Source organism: Dendropsophus ebraccatus, chromosome 3, assembly GCF_027789765.1.
Source record: "Dendropsophus ebraccatus isolate aDenEbr1 chromosome 3, aDenEbr1.pat, whole genome shotgun sequence".
Lineage (NCBI taxonomy): Eukaryota > Metazoa > Chordata > Amphibia > Anura > Hylidae > Dendropsophus > Dendropsophus ebraccatus.
This window is the reverse complement of record NC_091456.1, coordinates 156,611,427-156,633,672: the sequence shown is the minus strand read 5'-3', so window position 1 is coordinate 156,633,672 and position 22,246 is coordinate 156,611,427. Positions and strand designations below refer to the sequence as shown.

Below are 22,246 nucleotides of genomic sequence, written 5' to 3'. Positions count from 1 at the left end.
AAATTTAAAACAATCCATAAGTAAAGGAGTATTCCACTCAGGTAAAATACATGTTATATTATCCCCCCTTCCTGAGATTAACAATGCATTCTATACATGTCATTACCTCTCCTGTTTCCTTTCCCCAGTTCTGTGCTGCTGCTTTTTTGCTAAAGACATAGAAAACTGTCTGTGAGCTGGTTCTCTCCGTCTCCCCCTCCGCCCCCCTTTGTTCTGAGAGGATTCAATTCAAATCACAGTAAGGTCACAAGTAACTTGACCTTAGATTAACCCTCCTAGTATCACAGAGTGCAGAGACAGACGGCCAGGGATGCTGTTTACATGAGTCATCTCGGAAGGGAGGGGGAGGCAGAGTAAATAACTCACACGCAGTTTTCTGTGTATCTCCAGCAGAAAGCAGCAGCACAGAACTGGGGGAATGAGACAGAAAAACTAACAACATGCATTAAACGAAATTAAGTCCAATAATGTAACAGTAATCCGCACTTAGCACAAGGCAGTATCTCCACACCAACAGGACGCCACTACATCCACAACAAGATATATATGTATGTATATATATACATACACTCACCGGCCACTTTATTAGGTACACCTGTCCAACTGCACGTTACCACTTAATTTCTAATCCATCACATGGCGGCAACTCAGTGCATTTAGGCATGTAGACATGGTCAAGACAATCTCCTGCAGTTCAAACCGAGCATCAGTATGGGGAAGAAAGGTGATTTGAGTGCCTTTGAACGTGGCATGGTTGTTGGTGCCAGAAGGGCTGGTCTGAGTATTTCAGAAACTGCTGATCTACTGGGATTTTCATGCACAACCATCTCTAGGGTTTACAGAGAATGGTCCGAAAAAGAAAAAACATCCAGTGAGCGGCAGTTCTGTGGGCGGAAATGCCTTGTTGATGCCAGAGGTCAGAGGAGAATGGGCAGACTGGTTCGAGCTGATAGAAAGGCAACAGTGACTCAAATAGCCAACCGTTACAACCAAGGTAGGCAGAAGAGCATCTCTGAACGCACAGTACGGCCAACTTTGAGGCAGATGGGCTACAGCAGCAGAAGACCACCCGTTACTAGCATGGTATACCTAATAAAGTGGCCGGTGAGTGTGTGTATATATATAATGTATATATATATATATATATATATATATATATATATATATATATATATATATACACACACACACACACAATATGTGTGGCTACTCACCCACTTGCTCTGCACTCATTAGCTGTATCTTTGTGTATATGTAATGCAACTCTTCCTTTAAAGAACCAATACTCACACACATAAATACTAAATTCTGTTTATGCCATAGAGTGCAGGTATACAATAGCGCTCACGGCAGGTGTACAAATTCTCATTCTCAGACACCTAGACACGCCGCAGCTCCTGCAGACGTTTCGGAGGATGGTGCACGAAGGAGGTGCCCTCCTCCGAAACATCGTGTCTGGGCGTCAGCTGTAAGCGTTATAGTATGCCTTCACTCTATGGAATAAATGGACTCTCTTATTCAAGCTAATGTGTGAGTATTGGTTCTTCAAAGGAAGAGCTACATTACAGATACTTGAAGGTACAGATAATAAGTACAGAGCATGTGGTGACTAACCACACGTATTGTATATAAAACAAATATATAGTCTCCAGGAGGGGGTGTGATTTAACATGTATTTTACCTAAGTGGAATACCCCTTTAAGCAGGACCTAAGTACATTGCAATGTAGGAGTCCCAGTGGGCTTGCAGAAGTAGTCCCTCTTTCTGTAAAACCACTTAAAGGAGAAGTCCGGCAAAATTTTTTATTGAAGTATTGTACCCCCCCCCCCCCCCCCCAAAGTTATACAAATCAGCAATATACACTTATTATGGGAAATGCACATAAAGTGCTTTTTTCCCTGCACTTACTACTGCATCAAGGCTTTACTTCCTGGATAACATGGTGAGATTATGACCCCACTACCAGAGAGGATGGAGAGGATGATGGCAGGGGGATACAGGGCACTGTTTTTTCAAATCAACTGGTTTCAGAAAGTAATATAGATTTGTAATTTACTTCTATTTAAAAATATCAAGTTTCCAGTACTTATCAGCTGCTGTATGTCCTGCAGGAAGTGACATATTCTTTCCAGTCAGACACAGTGCTCTCTGCTGCCACCTCTGTCCGAGACAGGAACTGCCCAGAGCAGAAAGGGTGTTCTATTGGAATTTGCTCCTGCTCTGGACAGTTCCTGTCTCGGCCAGAGATGTCAACAGAGAGCACTGTGTCAGACTGAAAAGAAAACAACACTTTCTGCAGGACATACAGCTGCTGTTAAGTATGGGAAGACTTGACATTTTTAAATAGAAGTAAATTACAAATCTATATAACTTTCTGACCAGGGCTGTGGAGTCGGAGTCGGAGTTGTGGAGTCGGAGTCGGAGCTAGTTTTGTCTGGAGTCGGAGCTAGTTTTGTCTGGAGTCGGAGCTAGTTTTGTCTGGAGTCGGAGTTAGTTTTGTCTGGAGTCGGAGTTAGTTTTGTCTGGAGTCGGAGTTAGTTTTGTCTGGAGTCGGAGTTAGTTTTGTCTGGAGTCGGAGTTAGTTTTGTCTGGAGTCGGAGTTGGGGAAAAAAATGTACTGACTCCAGCTTTAAAAAAATCTTTAAAAAATGTAGAATTGAATTTTGATATGAATTTTACAAGTTTTGCTAATGAATATATATTATGAGCAACATTGTAAAAGGACACTGGCCCTATTAGATAAGGGTGGTCGGGGAATATATCAGTAATAGGACACTGGCCCTATTAGATAAGGGTGGTCGGGGAATATATCAGTAATAGGACACTGGCCCTATTACATAAGGGTGGTCGGGGAGATATATCAGTAATAGGACACAGGCCCTATTACATAAGGGGGATCATGGAAAAGTTGTCGGTCACTATTTGGCAGTTTGTTTCTGAGCTGGAAGAGTCCATTGTGTGGGGGGAGATCTGTGCTGTTCTCTTCCTGGATGCTGGATGAATGTATATGAGCAGCAGTGTAATATGGAGATATCCTGTGTAATATAGAGGAGGAGAAGACATAAGTAGTGTAGCTGTATCCTCTGTCCTCAGTGTGGTGTTTTCTCTCTGGGAGAAGATTGTGTGTTTTTCTTTAGTGTTCTATGGCTGCAGCTGTGTGTGTGTGCGTGCTATGGCTGCAGTAGGCTGTGTGTGTGCTAAGACTGCAGCAGGCTGTGTGTGTATGCTATGGCGGCAGCAGGCTGTGCGTGTGTGTGTGTGTACTATGGCTGCAGCAGGATGTGTGTATATGTGCTATGGCCATAGCAAGCCGAGTGTGTGTGTGTGTGTTCTATGGCTGCAGCAGGCTGTGTGGGTGTGTCTGTGTGTGTGTGCATGCTATTGTGTGCCCCCACAGTGACCTTCTATATCACTATGTGTGACCCCTCTCTATATCACTATGTGTGACCCCTCTCTATATCACTATGTGTGACCCCTCTCTATATCACTATGTGTGACCCCTCTCATATCACTATGTGTGACCCCTCTCATATCACTATGTGTGACCCCTCTCATATCACTATGTGTGACCCCTCTCATATCACTATGTGTGACCCCTCTCATATCACTATGTGTGACCCCTCTCATATCACTATGTGTGACCCCTCTCATATCACTATGTGTGACCCCTCTCATATCACTATGTGTGACCCCTCTCATATCACTATGTGTGACCCCTCTCATATCACTATGTGTGACCCCTCTCATAACACTATGTGTGATCCATCTCATATCACTATGTGTGATCCATCTCATATCACTATGTGTGACCCCTCTCTATATCACTATGTGTGACCCCCTGTTTATCACTATGGCTGACGTCTATATTACAGGTATCTGGCATTATTAGCAGTGTTTCTGTGTGTATGGTGAATATTTAGTTAGAAACATAGAAGACTGTCAGCAGGAAAAGACCACCTGCTCCATCTAGTCTACTTCTGAGTAGTTCAGGACATGGAGGCTGGAGACTGGCTGCATCCACTGCACACACAGGAGAATCTGCTTTATATACAGTATTCCTTTATTCCCTCAGAAGTTGCCCCATGATCATGTAGGATATTAGGGAGAAGCTGCTGAGCCAGTATTATAAATAACTCCCCTGGTATATGACTGGCCATTTATGAAGGAGTCGGAGTCGGGAGTCGGTCCTGATAAAATTCTGGAGTCGGAGTTGGAGTCGGAGCTGTGGCTTACCGACTCCACAGCCCTGTTTCTGACACCAGTTGATATGAAAGAAAAAGATTTTCACTGGATAACCCCTTTAAAGCATGTTGACAAGGAGTTAAAAAGGAACAAAGCTGGGCCGCTAAGGGAATGTTTGTTGACATACTGGTTCCAGTGACGACAAGAAAGAAGCTAATCTGAGAATGGCAATGTGGTTATACCATAAATGTTTATGAATGTAATAACCCTTTAAAAACAAACCCACAAACTTAGGTCATCACATCCAGATCTATCAGCAATATTGATCTCTTTTATTGTATTTTATCTATTGTTGATTTCAAGGTTAATCATTAGACTTCATATCGGCAGCAATGGTTATGCAGTATGTTGGCCCTTGAAGTCATTGTAGTTCCAAAAAAAAAAAAAAACTATTAAGAACCAGAGGGTGAGAACATGAAGATAGTTACACAACCTGATGTCTACCACAGAAATAATAAGAGGGAGGATATTGGGTTGTGTATCTATACTAGCCTCAGGTTCGCAATAGAAATGTATTATTATTTGGCATACACAAACGATCGCAATAACGATTTTTCTTATGAATTTTCTAACGATTTTTCTATCGATCGATTGGGCGAATTATCGCTCCGTGTAAACGCAGCATCACAAAGTCTCATTGACTATAAAATCATCGGTTACCTCCTCAATCCCGCGCTTCTCACAACTTATGTCCAGGACGAAAAATATGACACCATTCAGACATAGAGGTACATACAAACAGGAATAACTAGATAGGAGTAACACATGGTTTTAAGGCATTCACTTCTATTTCTCCAACAACACGAAAAGTATGTGTACACACAACCAGCACTTGTTCTTCCTCCCATGGTCTCACAGAAACCAAACTACCGTATTTCATGACATCCCTATCCCACAAAGCAGGAAACATTAACATTTAACCTTTCACATGATCGCTATCAGCTGCCCTGACCTCATAGCGTGCGGTCACAGACACTGACTCTAGGATTGACAAACGTTTTAATATAAATGCGAGAATCCAGGCCTGGGCTGTAAGCGAGTGACAACAATCTACAGTCTACAAGAATAGGAGAGGGAGTAACACACATTCAGTATTCTTATACTGCTCTGGCTGCCAATGCGCTGGACACCACATCTAAGACCCTATTCACACATCAGTAATCCTCTAATCCACAACTACAGACAGGATTTGGAGGTGTACCACAACAATTGTTTACGGCTCCATGCCAACTACAGATATGTAAAAGAGTCCATTAAGATAAATGGGTACTATACTGTCTACAGTTACAGATTCATGACTGCACAGTATAAAATACTGATGTGTGAAAGGGGCCTAAGAAAAGTACTACGTCCACACACATTCAAGCAAATAATAAAGTCCTGTTTAGTTCTCAATAAACAAAGTTTTAATTGAATAGAAAAAAACATGAAGTCAAGTACATAGTATAAGGGCTCATACACATGGGGTAGTACACCCTATGTAATACCACATTTATAGCAATCAATGGAGACCTGCTGTTCCTTCACAGCCATAGAGTGGGTTCACACTGAGGAATTGAAGCAGAAAGTTTTCTGCTTGAAATTCCTTGCCTATTCAGCTCTGGCAGAATAGGAGCAAAATTTGAGCGGAATTCAAGCAGAATTTAAAGCAGAATTAAAGCCCCATTGACTTCTATAGGATTCCTCTAGCGGAATCGGCCCAAATAATTGACAAGTCAATTCTTCAGGCGGAAAGCGGATCTGCGGTGGAATTTTAAGCGCGGAAATCCCGCTGTGTGAACAAATAAGTGGAAAGTCCATTAAAGCCAATGTACATTCACAATGTTCATTCTTTACGGGCGGAATTCTTTGCGCAATTTGCAGCATAACCCGCCTGAAAATCCGTGAGAATTCCTCAGTGTGAACCCACCCATAGGCTATGTGCACACGCCATAAGAGACTGGCTGATCCGTGACCCGGACGGATCACAGAACGGCCGGTCTCTGAAAAGATCATCCCGGCCGGTACTGCAGTACTGGCCTGATAATCTTTAGCGCTGCAGAGTTATGATGCGGGGCATCCGTGCAGCCAGATCCGCTCGCTCCATAGTGTGCACTGACATGGTTTTCTGCGGCTGCTATTCACTGAATAGCGGCTTCAGAAAACTGACATGTCAGTTGTTTGGGGCGCCACTAGGGATCCTGGGCGGAGCGTATACTATGTGCATACACTCCGGCCGGGATCCCATACACAGCAAGGTAACATATTTTCGTAATGATTTTACTAAAATATACGTTGTGTGAACATAGCCTAGATGTGATAAGATTTGTTTCACGTAATGCATCAGTTGTGTTATGTTGTATTTCCCTGTTACAGTTTTTTCTACTTATATTTCTCTACATGTGTGCTGTAGCACCCTCTGGGTGTCATCTGTATTGGCGGTTTTTATGAAAATGTGAAAAATGAATAGAATTGAGAATTTAAAAAAAGACATGTTTCACGTGAGACGAGAAACATTTTTCCTAAAGCCTCATTCATACCTGGCTAGTTTGTTGTGAACCCGAATTAAATTCTGCAACAAAGTAGAGTACCATACATGTAAATGGGGTCTCTTATTCACACACCTCAGACTATTCTGTTGCAGATGTTCAAAGCCATAGCATACATACAGTAGCTGATTATAATAGGTCCGTTTTGGGCGGTAGCCCGGGGCCCTGAGCTCCTGGGGGGCCCATGGCCAACCAAAAAAACGTATCTCCAGGCTACAGTTCTGCTATGATCTGCATAAAAATTGCTGCTTTTTACCGCAATTTTGCACAAATCAGGGCAAAGCTGCAGCCAGGAGACAATGCAGTAACATTAGAGAACATACTGAAGGACTGTATCATGTGACAATAATGTCAACACGAGTCCTTTACAGGCTGCACTATGGAGGAAAAAGACTAAAGCTGGTGCCGCTATAGTTACCATGGGTTTGGGGGCCCAAGCTTGGTAAACAGCCCGAGGCCCATGGTAAAGTTAATCCGCCCCTGCATACATACTCTGCTGAGGACTTGAAGTGGAGTTGAACATTATACTGTATATCAATTCATAAGGGCTTTGTAAAGCTGAATCCATGTCATATCACTGGTAGTCTATATATCCATCCAATGGAGTTAATGCATACTGTCTGTATTTACCTTAAAGTGTCACTGTTGTTTAAATTTTTATTTTTATTTTTTGCAGAAATCAAAAGTACATGTGATTTTAACCCTTAGGCGACCCTGGACATACCCGTACGTCCAGGGCTGCCTCCCCGCGCTCTGAAACGCTGCGGTCCCGGGTGCCGCTTGTAGCCCGGGACCGTGGGTATTAGCGGGCACGGTCCGATCGCCGTGCCCGCTAATACAGTTATCGGATGCAGCTGTCAAAGTTGACAGCTGCATCTGATTACCGAATGCAGCCGATCCCTGGTGTCTAGTGGGGAGGATCGCTACTCCGTGACAACGTCTTCCGGGGTCAGCACCGTAATGGCGCTGATCCCGGCTCGGCACTCGATTGCTTCCGGCTGCAGCAGCCGGAAGCAATCGATGTGCCTATCTCATGGATCTGTGCTGCATATCTATGCAGCATAGTTCTCAATGAGAGATCAGTGCACTTATACTAGGAGTCCCCCAGGGGGGCTTCTAGTATAAGTGTAAAAGTTAAAATAAAAGTGTTATAAGTAAAAAGCCCCCTCCCCTAATAAAAGTCAGAATCACCCCCCTTTTCCCATGTTATAAATAAAAATAAACAAATAAACAAACAAACAAACATGTTTGGTATCGCCGTGTGCGTAATCAGCCGAACTATTAATTTATCCCATTCCCGATCTCGCACGGTAAATGGCATAAACGCAAAAAAATCCCCAAGTGCAAAATTGCGCATTTTTGGTCGCATCAAATCCAGAAAAATTGTAATAAAAAGCAATTAAAAAGTCGCATATGCGCAATCAAGGTACCAATAGAAAGAACACATCACGGTGCAAAAAAATGACACCTGACACAGCCCCATAGACCAAAGGATAAAAGCGCTGGTATGTATGGGAATGGAGCGATTTTAAGGAACATATTTATGTTAACAATGGTTTGAATTTTTTACAGGGCATCAGATACAATGAAAGTTATACATGTTACCGTTGATATCGTCGTAATCATAACAACTTGAGGAACATATATAACAAGTCAGTTTTACCCCAGGGCAAACAGCGTAAACGAAAAAAAAAAAAAAAACAAATAAAAGAAATGCGTTTGTTTTTTTTCAATTTCATCACACTTTGAATTTTTTTTCTGGTTTTGCAGTGTACTTTATAAAAAAAACTTCAGCCTGTCATTGCAAAGTACAATTAGTGGTGCAAAAAATAAGGGCTCATGCGGGTCTCTAGGTGAAAAAATGGAAGTGCTATGGCCTTTTAAGCACAAGGAGGAAAAAACAAAAACGCAAAAATTGAAATTGGCCTGGTCCTCTAAGGGTTAAAAAGCTTTGTAATTGAGTTTATTAGCTAAAAAAAAGCATTTTTATCATGAAAAAGCATTTTGAAGCTCTCGTGGTTGGACGCCAAGACCACGCTCCCACTCCCAGTCTTGTCTATCCTGCACCTATCTATGGAATAAGGGAAGATTTCATGTCCGTTGGTGAGTGCCTGTTACTCTTTTTCTCTTCAAGTATATGGTTAGATCCTAATATCTCTCAGTTTTCCCAGTCACAGGTGTAATGTCACAAAGACAATTGGGAACTATAATTTTGCTTCATACCCCTTTAAGAAACACACGTCCTTGCTAGTATCTTTCTGCTTTCATTTTCAAAGGCTGCGAGCAGTTGCAGTATAATGTGGATACAGTCAGGTGACTGGTTTCTAAGAATTAGGACTGTGATATACAACTCATGATGGGTGAGAACTAAATTGTGAAACCAGATAAGTAGGTTGGTTCCTTAGTTGCATCATCAAGACACTTGAATCAACACCACCCAACCCTGACTGCACCAACCTGCCCAGATTAACCATCCTAGCTATTATTATACATCACTTATACACTAAGCACGTTTTTTTCCAGTTCAAAAGCAATAGAGCCTCATATGAAGGAAGAAACAGGCACAATGACAGCTGAGGTAAATAAATAAATAATGGAAACAGACGGTCTCCACCCTGACATAAGCAGGAAGGGAATCTGTCGGCTCCGATAGCCCCTGGCAATCTTAATTTCCAGTTAGGCTGGGTTCACACTACGTATTTTTCATCAGTTTTTTCAAAAACACAGGAGGAAAACCGGCTGCATTTGTGTGCATCAGTTTTGATCCGTTTTCCCACTGACTTCCATTATTAGGCTATGTTCACACACACAGTATTTTTGCTCAGTATTTTGCCATCAAACTAGGAGTGGATTGAGAACACAGCAAGGCTACGTTCACAAACTTTTGAGATTTAGTGGATGGCCTCCATTTCATGTCAAATAATTGCCGTTATTTTAAAACAATGGCCGTCGTTTTGAAATAATGGCCTTTAATAGCTGTTAAATGGCGGCCATCCACTAAATTTCAACAGTGTTCTCAACCCACTGCTGGTTTTGGTTGATAAATACTGAGCAAAATACTGTGAACATAGCCTGAAACAGCGGGTCAAAACGCACCCTTTTTTTTAAGCGTACACAAAAACATGGTTGACCACGCTAAAAAATGTAAAAAACAAACAAACATTTTCATCCTTTGTTTTTTTTATAATGGAAGTCAATAGAATAAAACTGATGTGCACAAATGAACCCATTTTTCATCCTTTTTTTTTCCCTTTCATAAAACGGATGTAAAACGGCCAACAAGAACGCAATGCGAACCCAGTTTTACTTCAATGGGCATATTAAAAAGGAAAGAAATTGATTCAATTCTTCACCCATCATGGCTCACAATCATCTATGTTAGAACTATCAAAGATCACATCCCTGTGGGAAATCCGCTATAAGGCTTGGGATAGTCAGACCATGTCTATATAGTTTTTTTCAATGGGAAAAAAAAAAAAAAAGCAGAAGTTAAAGCGGCTCTTATACTTGTATTCTGGTCAGAGCTTTCCATCACTATTTGTAAGCCAAAACCACGAGTGTGTCTCGAACAAAGAAGTGATGCAAATCTTTCCATTATAATATTTTTCACTCCTAGTGTTTGACTTACTAATACTGAGCAAAATAGGGAAGCATGAAAGTGGCCTGAAAGCTTAAAGGGGCTGTTAACCAAAAAATGTTTTCTTTCAAATCAACTGGTGCCAGAATGTGCCAGAGACTTGTAATTTACTTCTAATAGAAAATCTTGAGTATTCAAGTACTTATCAGCTGCTGTATGTCCTACAGGAAGTAGTATATTCTCTCCAGTCTCACACAGTGCTCTACTGACACCTCTGCCCAAGACAGGAACTGTCGAGAGCAGTAGCAAATCCCCATAGAAAACCTCTCCTGCTCTTCAGACTGGAAAGAAAGCACCACTTCCTGCAGGACATACAGCTGCTGATAAGTACTGGAACACACAAGTTTTTTTAATAGAAAAAAATTACAAATCTCTCTCAGGAGTGGAAAGCCACCCCCTGTGACTTTATACTAAGTTCCTGGCTTATCTTGTAAGTGACTGTACCCACAATCTGACCCCCCCCCCCCCCCCCCCCAAACCGCTTGTACCTTCAGATAGCTGCTTTTAATCCAAGATCTGTCCTGGAGGAGGGACGGAGGGGTGGTGCAAAGTTAGGGCACAGACGCTCTAAGCCCCGGACGTTGGGCACGGGGCTGCAAGTTTAAAAGTTGTTTTTTTTAGCACAATAACTGCATCACCTGCCGAACGGACCCCAAGACAGATCTTGGAATAGATTAAAAGCAGCTATCCGAAGGTACAAGTGGTTTTGGGGGAACAGATTGTGGGTACAGAGTCACTTTAAAAATGCTCCAGCGTACATCATTGTGCATTGTAGTTAGGCTAGCCCTGTGGGTCAGGTAGCATGAAACAACTGACAGGTTCCCTCCACTATTTATTGAGGCCTCTCAGCAAATTATTATCTCTAGAAGGAATCATGTGTTCTGAGAGGGATTGCCCTGAATATCATAAATCCCTTCACAGTCACTGACCAGCACCTGCAGGGAAGCATCAGTGACTGTTGCAGCTCAGCAGAAGCATGCGGCTTTACAGTCTTGCAGAATGTGGTTCAGCATCTGCCTCTAATCAGTAAAAAAAAAAAAAAAAAAAAAAAATCTTGACAATAAATTCCCTTAAAGGCATGAGATTGATAGTGAAATGTAAAGATGTCAGTCATAGTAACAGGATCTATTTAAAGTTAAAAGGAAATGCCGAACGGTTGTTTCATATTTGACTACAGCCCATCACAGCTTACAGAATGAGAACTACAAACATACAAGGGCCAATTCCTCAAAGTCCTGATAAAATTCTACTCGCTTTCACTTTGTCTTACTGGTGGGAGCCCCAGGACACTACACTCTCACTTTATGGGGAACCCACTGATCTTGAGTATGAAAGGGGGGGGTCAAAGAGCTAGTATAACGGATAACGGTACACCCCCTTTTATGTTTATATAAAACCAAGAGAACAAAGCTTTAATACCTGTGATCACACAGCTTTGTATTGCTGTAAACACAGGAGAGTCTTGCTGTATGACTGCTGCTGCATCACCATAACTCACACTCAGCATATACACAAAGCTGGATTTTACATATACTTTAGCTATATTGTAATACGCAAGAATGTCATTAGTACACATAATGCTGTATACACAGTAGTAACATTTGTCAACTTCACAGTCTATGGCTGCTGGACTGTACAAGCTATGTGTGGAATGCATGCTAATATCCATCCTATAAAGTATCAGCCATGTCAGGGCACATTCTCAGGAAGCTCCTCCTGACTTACAATTACCTCACTAACAGAGACAATTCAAGGATCCCCTCACTATTTATTCTTCTACCACAATATTACAGGGTCCGGCTCGTGTATATGTAGCTATAATATAGAAATACAGCGAGATATTGTAAATATACTGTAAAATATGTATACTATATCTATATGCTTTTAGAGTAAAGTGGTGGTCCGTAACTTAGACAACTTAGAGCTGAAAACGACAAGGGAGAAAGAGCAGCATGTCAGGAGAAGGAGGCAAGATAGCTAAATTAGTATATATGCAAAAATATTCAACTTGACAAGTTCTACAAGTATAACTATGTTAGGGTATTTGCACACTACGGAAAAGAGGCGGAACCTTCAAGCGGATTCCGCCACTCACCCCTGCTTGAAGTTCTGCCCGTTCCATAGGGATATTCCACTCAAACATAACGGTTAATATGTTGCTGTCCATGGTGAAACTAACAATTCCTTGCATACTTGTTATTATGTATTCAGTCTCCTTCTCCCAGTTCTAAGGTGCTGCTTTCTGCTTTAGGGTAGCTTCACACGTACAAGAAACCCAGCGAATTTTCTGCTGCGGATCAGCAGCAGATTTGGCTAAATGAATGAACACTGCATCAAATCCACATCTGTAGCAGATTTGATGCTGTGTCCATCCATTAAGGCACGTATGCTGCACATCTGCTGCGGATCTGCAGCATAAAATCCGCAGCGATGTGGTACATGTGAAGCTACCTCCCCCTTCCTTCTGAGACAGCTGATGTAAACAAGTCCTAGCTAGAGATGAGCGAACCGGGTTCTGGTTCGAGTCGATCCGAACCCGAACGTTCGGTATTTGATTAGCGGGGGCTGCTGAACTTGGATAAAGCTCTAAGGTTGTCTGGAAAACATGGATACAGCCAATGACTATATCCATGTTTTCCAGATAGCCTTAGGGCAGGCATGTCCAAAGTCCGGCCGGAGGGCCATTTGCGGCCCGCGTTCCGAACTTTTACGGCCCCCCAGGTATCCAGCTTGCTATTATCTGCCTGTGTTAAAAAGCATATAGCATGTAGCATGTAAAATGGTCGGCCCTCGCACATGTTCACTTCATCAAATTTGGCACTCTTCGAAAAAAGTTTGGACATGCCTGCCTTAGGGCTTTATCAAAGTTCAGCAGCCACCAATAATCAAATGCCGAAAGTTCGGGTTCAGATCGACTCGAGCATGCTCCAGGTTCGCTCATCTCTAATTGTAGCTTCTTTGTAATGAAGAGGGGAGACAGAGAGAACACAAGTAACACAAGTAAATTATGCTAAACGGCACAAAGGATGAGAGTCGGAACTGCTAATCCCACCTGGACAAGAAAAAAACGTGGAATAAACTATTTCCCATGTAAGAAAACATCCGATAAACACCTTATTATGGGCTAAACTTCAGAGATAAAAGATGCTCGATCATAATATGTGCGTGGAAATGAAAAGAGGAAAAAAAAAAAAAGGTTTTTATTCCAATATCAACGTTACAGGTAGAGAATACAGTGCACTGTGTGGTGTTACAGGTAGAGAATACAGCGTGCTGTGTGATGTTACAGGTAGAAAATATAGCGTGCTGTGTGATGTTACAGGTAGAAAATACAGCGTGCTGTGTGGTGTTACAGGTAGAGAATACAGCGTGCTGTGTGGTGTTACAGTTAGAGAATACAGCGTGCTGTGTGGTGTTACAGGTAGAGATTACAGCGTGCTATGTGGTGTTACAGGTAGAGAATACAGCATGCTGTGTGGTGTTACAGGTAGAGAATATAGCGTGCTGTGTGGTGTTACAGGTAGGGAATACAGCGTGCTGTGTGGTGTTACAGGTAGAGAATACAGGATGCTGTGTGGTGTTACAGGTAGAGAATACAGTGTGCTGTGTGGTGTTACAGGTAGAGAATACAGCGTGCTGTGTGGTGTTACAGGTAGAGAATACAGCGTGCTGTGTGGTGTTACAGGTAGAGAATACAGCGTGCTGTGTGGTGTTACAGGTAGAGAATACAGCGTGCTGTGTGGTGTTACAGGTAGAGAATACAGCGTGCTGTGTGGTGGTACAGGCAGAGAATACAGCGTGCTGTGTGGTGTTACAGGTAGAGAATACAGCGTGCTGTCTGATGTTACAGGTAGAGAATACAGTGTGCTGTGTGATGTTACAGGTAGAGAATACAGCGTGCTGTGTAGTGTTACAGGTAGAGAAGACAGTGTGCTGTGTGGTGTTACAGGTAAAGAATACAGCGTGCTGTGTGGTGTTACAGGTAGAGAATATAGTGTGCTGTGTGGTGTTACAGGTAGAGAATACAGCGTGCTGTGTGGTGTTACAGGTAGAGAATACAGCGTGCTGTGTAGTGTTACAGGTAGAGAAGACAGAGCTGTGTGGTGTTACAGCTAGAGAATACAAATACTGTGAATTTGAATGGGTCCCATACACGCAGCGGGACCCGGTCCCTTTAACCCCTGCGCTGCCGGCCGAAAGCCTGCTCGCCCGCACCCCCGACCGCCCGCACCGCCTGCCCGCCATGAGCATACATTACCAGCTCGGTGCCGCAGCTGTGTGAAGCTCCCAGCTCCCTTCACTCCTCTTCAGCCAATCAGTGCACAGCAGCCCTGATTGGCTGAAGAGGAGCGAGGGGAGTCGGGAGCCTGAATCAAACTGCGGCACCGAGCTGGTAATGTATGCTTGAGTGGGCAGGCGGTGTGGGCGGACGGGGTGCTTCGGGCTGCGGGCGGGCAGGCTTTCGGCCGGCGGCGCAGGGGTTTAAGGGGCCTGGTCCCATACACGCAGCGGATCCGCTGCGTGTATGGGACCCATTCAAATTTACAGTACTAGATCCTCAGCGGATTTCGCTGCTAACTCACAGCGTCAAATCCATGAGGATCCGGTAGGTGTGAACGTAAATTCTCTGAAATGTTGCAGCTTTTTAGCATAAATCATAGATAGAAAGAAGACATCAGGAACCTGTTGCCCACCAGTTGTTGCAAAACCGATTCTTTCCTATTTCTACTATAAGGGAACTGGTCTGTGTTTCATGCTGTCTGTGGATGGGACCGTGTGAAAGGCCTGAAAGGTCCCCTTTACAGTAGAAAGTAAACTCCCAGCGTTGCATCAAGAGTTCAATGACTATTCACACATGAAAAACATATGCTGGCTGGACACAATGCAGACATTCAGCTGATATTGCAGGGGAAGTCCTTGTCTGGCTGTACATCTGCTCTGTGACAACCAAAATAGCATGGAGGGACTGGGTCAGCCGAAGCAAAACAAGCACTTAGGCCAGTGTCTCATGAGCGGGTGATATACAGACATAACAGTCCCAATATGACCCAAACTAACAGCCCTGACAGTCAGGTTGGGTCATTAGACCAGTGGTCAGACACGGACTTGTGTTCGCTTCCAGAATACCAGCCCTATACATCAGCTCTCAGTCCTTGCAAATAAAAATAGGGCCGCAAGCTCCCGACCCTCTTGTATGACAGGAGTTCTTCTCATAAGACAGCGCCTTAAAGTGTCACTGTCTTTTTTTTTTCTTTTTGCAGGAATCAATAGTACAGGTGATTTCAAGAAACTTTTTAATTGGGTTTATTAGGCAAATATGCCATTATCTGAATTAAAAAAGAATTTTTCCCAGACCCCCCCCCCCCCCCTCTCCCCTTCTCTCATCCACTGTTCATTATCAGGAAATCTCGACTCTCTTACATCAGTCGAGCCCTGTGTAACCTATGGAGAGGGGAGGGGGGAGATTAGTCACCAGCAGAGAACAAAGGATTACACAGCGGGACCTGTGTGAAAGCTGCTATTCAGAGGTCAGTGCTTACTGTCAGAGGAGATAGCTGGTGATGTAGCTGTAAATTAACTCTTTGTTGTCCTGTTTCGGTGACTCATTTACCTCCACCATTCCCCTCTCCATAGACAACCATGAAGACAGGGGGGAGAGCTTCAAACTACTTTCTCATGATAAAAATGCATTTTTCGGCTAATAAACCCAATTACAAAGTTCTTAAAAGCGCCTGGACTATTGATTTCTACAGAAAAAAAAATTAAGTGACAGTAACACTTTAAAGAAGTAACGCTGATAGTAAGTAGTTTGTGTTTGGCAACTTCTCCGGAGCGCAGAAGTTGGATGTCACCCTAGGAGGATCTGGAAAACATGGATACAGTCTGTGTCTGCAGAGGTTGGATGCTGCCCTAGAGCCGCCAGGAAAACATGGATACAGTCTGTGTCTGCAGAGGTTGGATGCTGCCCTAGAGCTGCCAGGAAAACATGGATACAGTGTGCAGCTTGATCCAGGTTTTCCAGGACTCCCTACGGTGGCATCAAACCTCTGCAGCCGTGAGGAATCAGACGGGGAGCGGTGATGTTGCCAAACACGAACATTTTGACCGTCGCTCAACCCTCCACATAACAGTATATGTAGCGGCCATCTATACGCCTCCAAAAGTATCCATAAAGTTTAGGTGCCAAGGCTAACAGATGGGCAGCCTGGATCCAGAGCGGCATATACAGAACTATGTACCCCAACCCCCAGCTGTCAGGGAATGCTGGGGGTTGTAGTTCAGCAACAGCTGGTAGACACTCATATAGGAAATAATAGAAAATCATCCCAATACTGGGGTCTTATAGTGCGATGGGAGGGTCATAACCCCCAACATTTCGCACAATGTCAGCTGTCACTACCACACCCCTCCTGATGACAAGTGGGGGCGCCGGAGATGCCCCTCACCACAGGCAGAGTGTCCTATATCAGTCTTAAAGGGGCAGTCAAACCATTGTATTAAGTGATTTAAAGGGGCAGCCACCTAATTCTAGTGAGGAAGCCTTACAGTCCATAGTGTTACACCGGGGCAGGGTGCATGTACATGGCACACACCATGGAGGGGGCACTGACACCAGGGAAGGCTCGGAGCCCAGTCACCGGACATGACACAGTGTAATAAAGCCGGACGGCACCGCACAGTGTGCACTACATCCCAGTCCCGGGCCGCTGCCTCCATACACTGCCCTATTCCCGGCACCTCCCTCCCGGCATCCTGCAGGAACACCTCCCCCCTGCTCTCCCCCACCATCCCAACGCTTTCCGGTACCTGCAGCCCAGTCCACCGCCCGGAACCTCCGCCAACACCGACAACAGTGATCCCGACAGGCAGCGCGTCACCGAACCACAGCGTCACGGCGGCAGCCAATAGCGGAGCGGGATAGAGGAGGAGACCGTAGCCCGGCCAGCCAATCAGGACTCGCGGAGGAAGTCATCCAGCGTCCAGCGAGGAAGGGATGGAATGGGCTGGGTCATGTGACCAGGGTTGCTGCTTCTGCTGCTGCGGGATGTTGGGAGACAGGAGAAGCGGCGTCCTGCTTCCTGCTGGGCTGCGTTACCGCTGCGTGTTCTACATATGTGTGGGAATAGAGCGCATCTGCTGTAGGTCACTATTGGAGTACATAGGAAATTTCTTCGTCGCCTGTTCACATTACATTTTGATGTCCTAGTGAAACGTCCGTTTTCTTTCTTTCCCTTTTTTAAATAGGTTTTCTTTTATAAAATTATATTAACAAATGGCATTCAAAAAAGACTCCTATATGATGGAGAAACAGCTAGGAAAAAACGCATGTGCGTGGGTGTTTTTTCTGGCATTCTTTCCTCACATTCTTCAATAGAAATCCTTCAGTCACATGATAAGCCACACGGAGGAAAAAAAACTGGTTCAAAACACACACACACACACACACACACACACACACTATGCACACTATTTTGGGGAAAAAACGCACAAAAACTATTGTGTTGGTTTCACAAAATGCAGTGCAGATAGTATAGGAAACCTCGGGTTGTGTTCACATCTGCTTCCGAGGTTGTGTCAGAGAAGCAGACACCATGATGGAAGTTAGTGGGGTCTGTCAGGCGTTAGTGTCAGGCATGCAGGATATGTTTAGATTGAGAAATGCCCTCCAAGGGTGTGTTCACACTACGGAATTCTTGCGGATAGCATCCTGCAGATTCCGCTTCACTCTTCGCCTGTGCCATGGACTTCATTTTATGCTTGGGCAGATTTCGCCGTCCACCCAAAGAATTGACATGTCTCTAACGCTTCGATTAGACAGTGTATTTTTCATTAAGCAACAGCCGTTGTTGCAGGTCGTTGTTTAACAACAGCGGCCGATTACACTACAGCCTATGGAACCACGTCCTTAGTGTATACACTACGGTGTATACGCTACGGCTGGGATTTCATGCAGCCGCGCAGAAAACTGATATGTCTATTTTGTGCGGCCGCTATTCAGCTAACAGCAACCGCACAAGATAGACTATGCACACAATGTAAAGTGCGGCTCCCGGCCATACTTTACATTGTGTGTTGTGGCCGATATGACTCCGAGCAGTCCGGGAACTTCTGTCATGCACAGAGGAGGGAGAAGGAGCTCTCAGGTGTCTCTTCTCCTTGCACATTCTAACCATTGGTGGGGTCTGGACTGGACCCCTGGATGTCTTCAGAGCATTTCAACAGGCTTTTGACGGGACAGGGACACATTCATTTATTATGCTGTTATTTTAAAACAACGGCCGTTATTTGCAATTGAATGGCGGCCATCCACTCAATTTTTTTAAAATAAAGGATACACAGGATAGGTGGTGAGTGTCTGACTCATGTAACATGGTTATAAGAACACTGGTCACACAGTTCCCTGGTTAAATGGTCGGCCGTCAAGACCATAGAGTAAGGCTGCATTCCCACGTTCTGTGATCCTGACGGATCACGGACGTGGAATGTATGTACTGGAGCCCCCCTGCGCCCGGACAGCATCTGTAATTAGATGCTGGGAGCGGGGGAGACTGTATTCATAAGTGCCGCGCTGTAGTAACAGCACCGCGCAGCTGATTCATTAAAGTGCGTCGCTTATGAATACAGTCTCCCCCGCTCCCAGCATCTAATTACAGATGCTATCCGGGCGTGGGGGGACTCCGGTACATGCATTCCACGTCCGTGATCCGTCAGGATCACGGACGTGGGAATGCAGCCTTACATTTATTGGCAGCAAACCTCAAATAGCTTCTGTATTCAACCGGTGGGACATGGACTAGCAGCAGAAATGACCAGGGTAGACCAGAACAGATCAGGACTATTCTGCCCTTACATTCGAATAGATATGTTTATCCCAGGCATGTTTATATACACTTACAGTTCCAAGCATCCACTACTCTTTCAGTAAAATAATATTTTCTCATGTTTCTCCTGATTGGTTTCCTATTAAAAACACTTTGCTCCTAGACCTTGTTTTTTTTATTACCAAAAAATGTTTTCTTTAAGATGAGAGATTTGTAATTTATTTCTATTAAAAAATCTCAAGTCTTCCAGTACTTATCAGCTGCTGTATGTCCTGCAGGAAAGGGTGTATTCTTTCCAGTCTGGAGAGCAGGAGAGGTTTTTTATAGGGATTTGCTGCTGCTCTAACCAGTTCCTGACATGGACAGAGGTGGCAGCAGAGAGCACTGTGTCAGACTGGAGAGAATACATCACTTCCTGCAGGACATAAAATAATATAAGTGGGGGGGCGGGGCGAGCCGCGGATGGGAGCAGTCGCAGAGTGAGGGAGCTCCGGAGCCGCACAGCTACTTTAACAGACCCAGACCTGCTAAAACTTACCCCACTGTACCTAACCGACCAGGGGACGGTGAGCGGAGCCTCCGGTCTTCTCGGGCCGACGACGAACCCGGTTCCTGCTGTTCCAGCAGACACCCGGGGGGACACGTGGGACGCCGCCGCCTGAGTGCTCCAGCCACGGTCATCTTCCTCTGGCGCCCCGGTCCTCACAGCTCCAGCGATCCCTCAAAGTAGCGGGTGAGCAGCCTGACCCGAACCTCAGCCTCTGGGACACCCGCTCCTGGGAATAACGGGCTCGGGACCCGGCGGAAGGACGGCAGCCCTGATCCCCACGTGCTGCGGCGCCATCTTGCCTCCTCGCACGCTGCTGCCACAGGCCTGGTGAGTCACCCTCCCCCCTCGGCTCCAACACCATAGCCGGCCTCCCCTGGCACTGCGGACTTGACAGCAAGGGGGACAAGTACCATACCCACCCCCCATCCCCTCCTGCTGGGCGGAATATCCACCGGATTGCCCCGGATACTATAAGCCCCCAGGGGAAAGGGCTCTGCAGGCAGGCAACAGGCCGCAGCCCAGGTTCTCTGCACTGAGGCGCCATCTTGCCTTCCGGACCTTCTCCCCAGCAGCGGCCCCACATTACCCCTTCTTTACCTCCTGCTGCAAGAGGTACTGCTTCCCCTCTGGCTTTCGATCCGGCACTTCCACACACCGGTGCCCTGGACTCTCCATCCCCTCCTATACCCCCTGGTGCTGCCTCCATACGGCCCCCCAGACTCTTAAAGGGCCAGCAGCTCATTTCTACATTCATGATGGCCTCTTTGAAGCCACCTAAAAAGGACAAAAATAAACCCAATGATGACAATGTGGCTGCCCATGTCAGATCCTCACAAACAGCCACCAGGTCAGCTGCCCAGCGCTCTTATGGGGGCAGACACTCAGACTCAGACTCTGAAGCATCCCTTATGGGACCCTCTTCCCCACAGGAGGTACGTGACCTGCTCTCACAACTCCCCACTAAAAGGGACCTGCAATCCCTCATAACTGAAGTAAAAGATGCTTTTAAAGTGGAGATTGCGGCAGTGAGAAAGGACATTCAGCATATTGCACTACGGGTAGAAACCCTGGAAGAAGACCACGATTCTACGCGTGCCTATATCTCCACTTTACAGTCCACTGTGTCAGTGCAAGCTTCTGCCTTAGATGACATGCAACGCCATATTGAGGACTTGGACAATAGAGGCAGACGCAATAACATCAGGGTACGGGGTCTACCAGAGGCAACGCAGGACAATGACTTGACATCTACTTTGGAAGGCCTCTTTAATATGTTGCTGGGAGAGCCTCCCACCCACAAAATTAAGTTTGATAGAGCCCACAGAGCCCTGAAGCCCAAGACTACAACCGGTGCTCCGAGGGATGTAATTTGCTGCCTGCATGACTACACGCTGAAGGAGAGTATTATGGCCAAAGCCCGCTCGCTTCGGGACCTGGACTTTTATGGGGCCCAAATACAACTCTTTCCGGACCTGTCTTGGATCACCCTACAGAAGCGCCGACTTCTAAGGCCACTGCTGTCTATTCTCCGAGATCACGACACACCGTACAGATGGAACTTTCCTTTTGGCCTCACGGCTAGAAAAGATGGGCGTTCAGTGATGCTCCGCAACTTAGCTGATTTACCTGCGTTTTGTGATGCTCTAGACCTGCCCATCCCGAAGATCTCCGATTGGACTGTAGCTCCCCCACCTCCCTCCCCACCCCCAGTATGGCAGTCCTCTGGTCAGAAGAGGCGCCGCCCCCGCTCTGAGGGCTCTCGCTCCCCTCCCGATCCCGTGACTTGAGAGGACCACCCTAGTGGCTCCGGATCCGTCTCCCCTTCCTGTTCCCTACCTTCTAAATTTGGGGCTCTATTTGTTTATGTTCTGGGTCTCAACTTACTGCTTTGCTTTTCTTTTTGCATTGCTGTGCGGTAGTGTACTGCTCATCTCACATGTATGTTCCAATGTTCACTGTTCTTTTTTGGTGGCTCCTTCGCTCCTCATGGGGCTGCCAGCTGACAACCTCTGAGTTGTTTTGGCAAAGTTCTTGCCTCATTGCGGGTCTCTTGGGCCTGTATTTTGGGCCTTGTGCCCTTTTTCCTGTTAGATTCTGTATCTGTTATATGTTATGTGATGTTTCCTGTACGTCTCCCTTCTGTTCCTCCCTTCCCTCCCTCTCCCTTTCTAGGATTTTACGTCAGCAGGAGATGTTCCGGAGACTGTTCCCATCGAGAAACCGGAACTGGGTAAGTCGCTACATTAGCATGGTTCCTACCCCTTACTATAACAATGGTTAAATGTGTGTCCCTTAATGTAAAAGGCCTCAATTCCAATGTTAAGAGACGATTACTTCTGAGGGAACTTCGCAATCTTCACGCTGACATTGCCTTTCTTCAGGAGACACATTTCGACCAGGAGGCCACTTTTAGATTCACCCGTCACTCCTTCCCCACTGTCATCTCTGCCTCTAGAGGCAATAAGAC

General features: G+C 45.3%; 1 protein-coding gene across 1 annotated transcript in view; it reads right to left on the bottom strand.

The window, feature by feature from the left end:
- FER (FER tyrosine kinase) overlaps window positions 1-17,300 on the bottom strand; it is a 160,785-nt gene extending 143,485 nt beyond the window's left edge. The window contains exon 1 of the mRNA XM_069962976.1: window positions 17,215-17,300. The gene's annotated coding sequence lies outside the window, so the exon portion shown is untranslated. The remainder of the gene's footprint in view (window positions 1-17,214) is intronic.
- Between the last annotated feature and the right edge of the window lie 4,946 nt (window positions 17,301-22,246).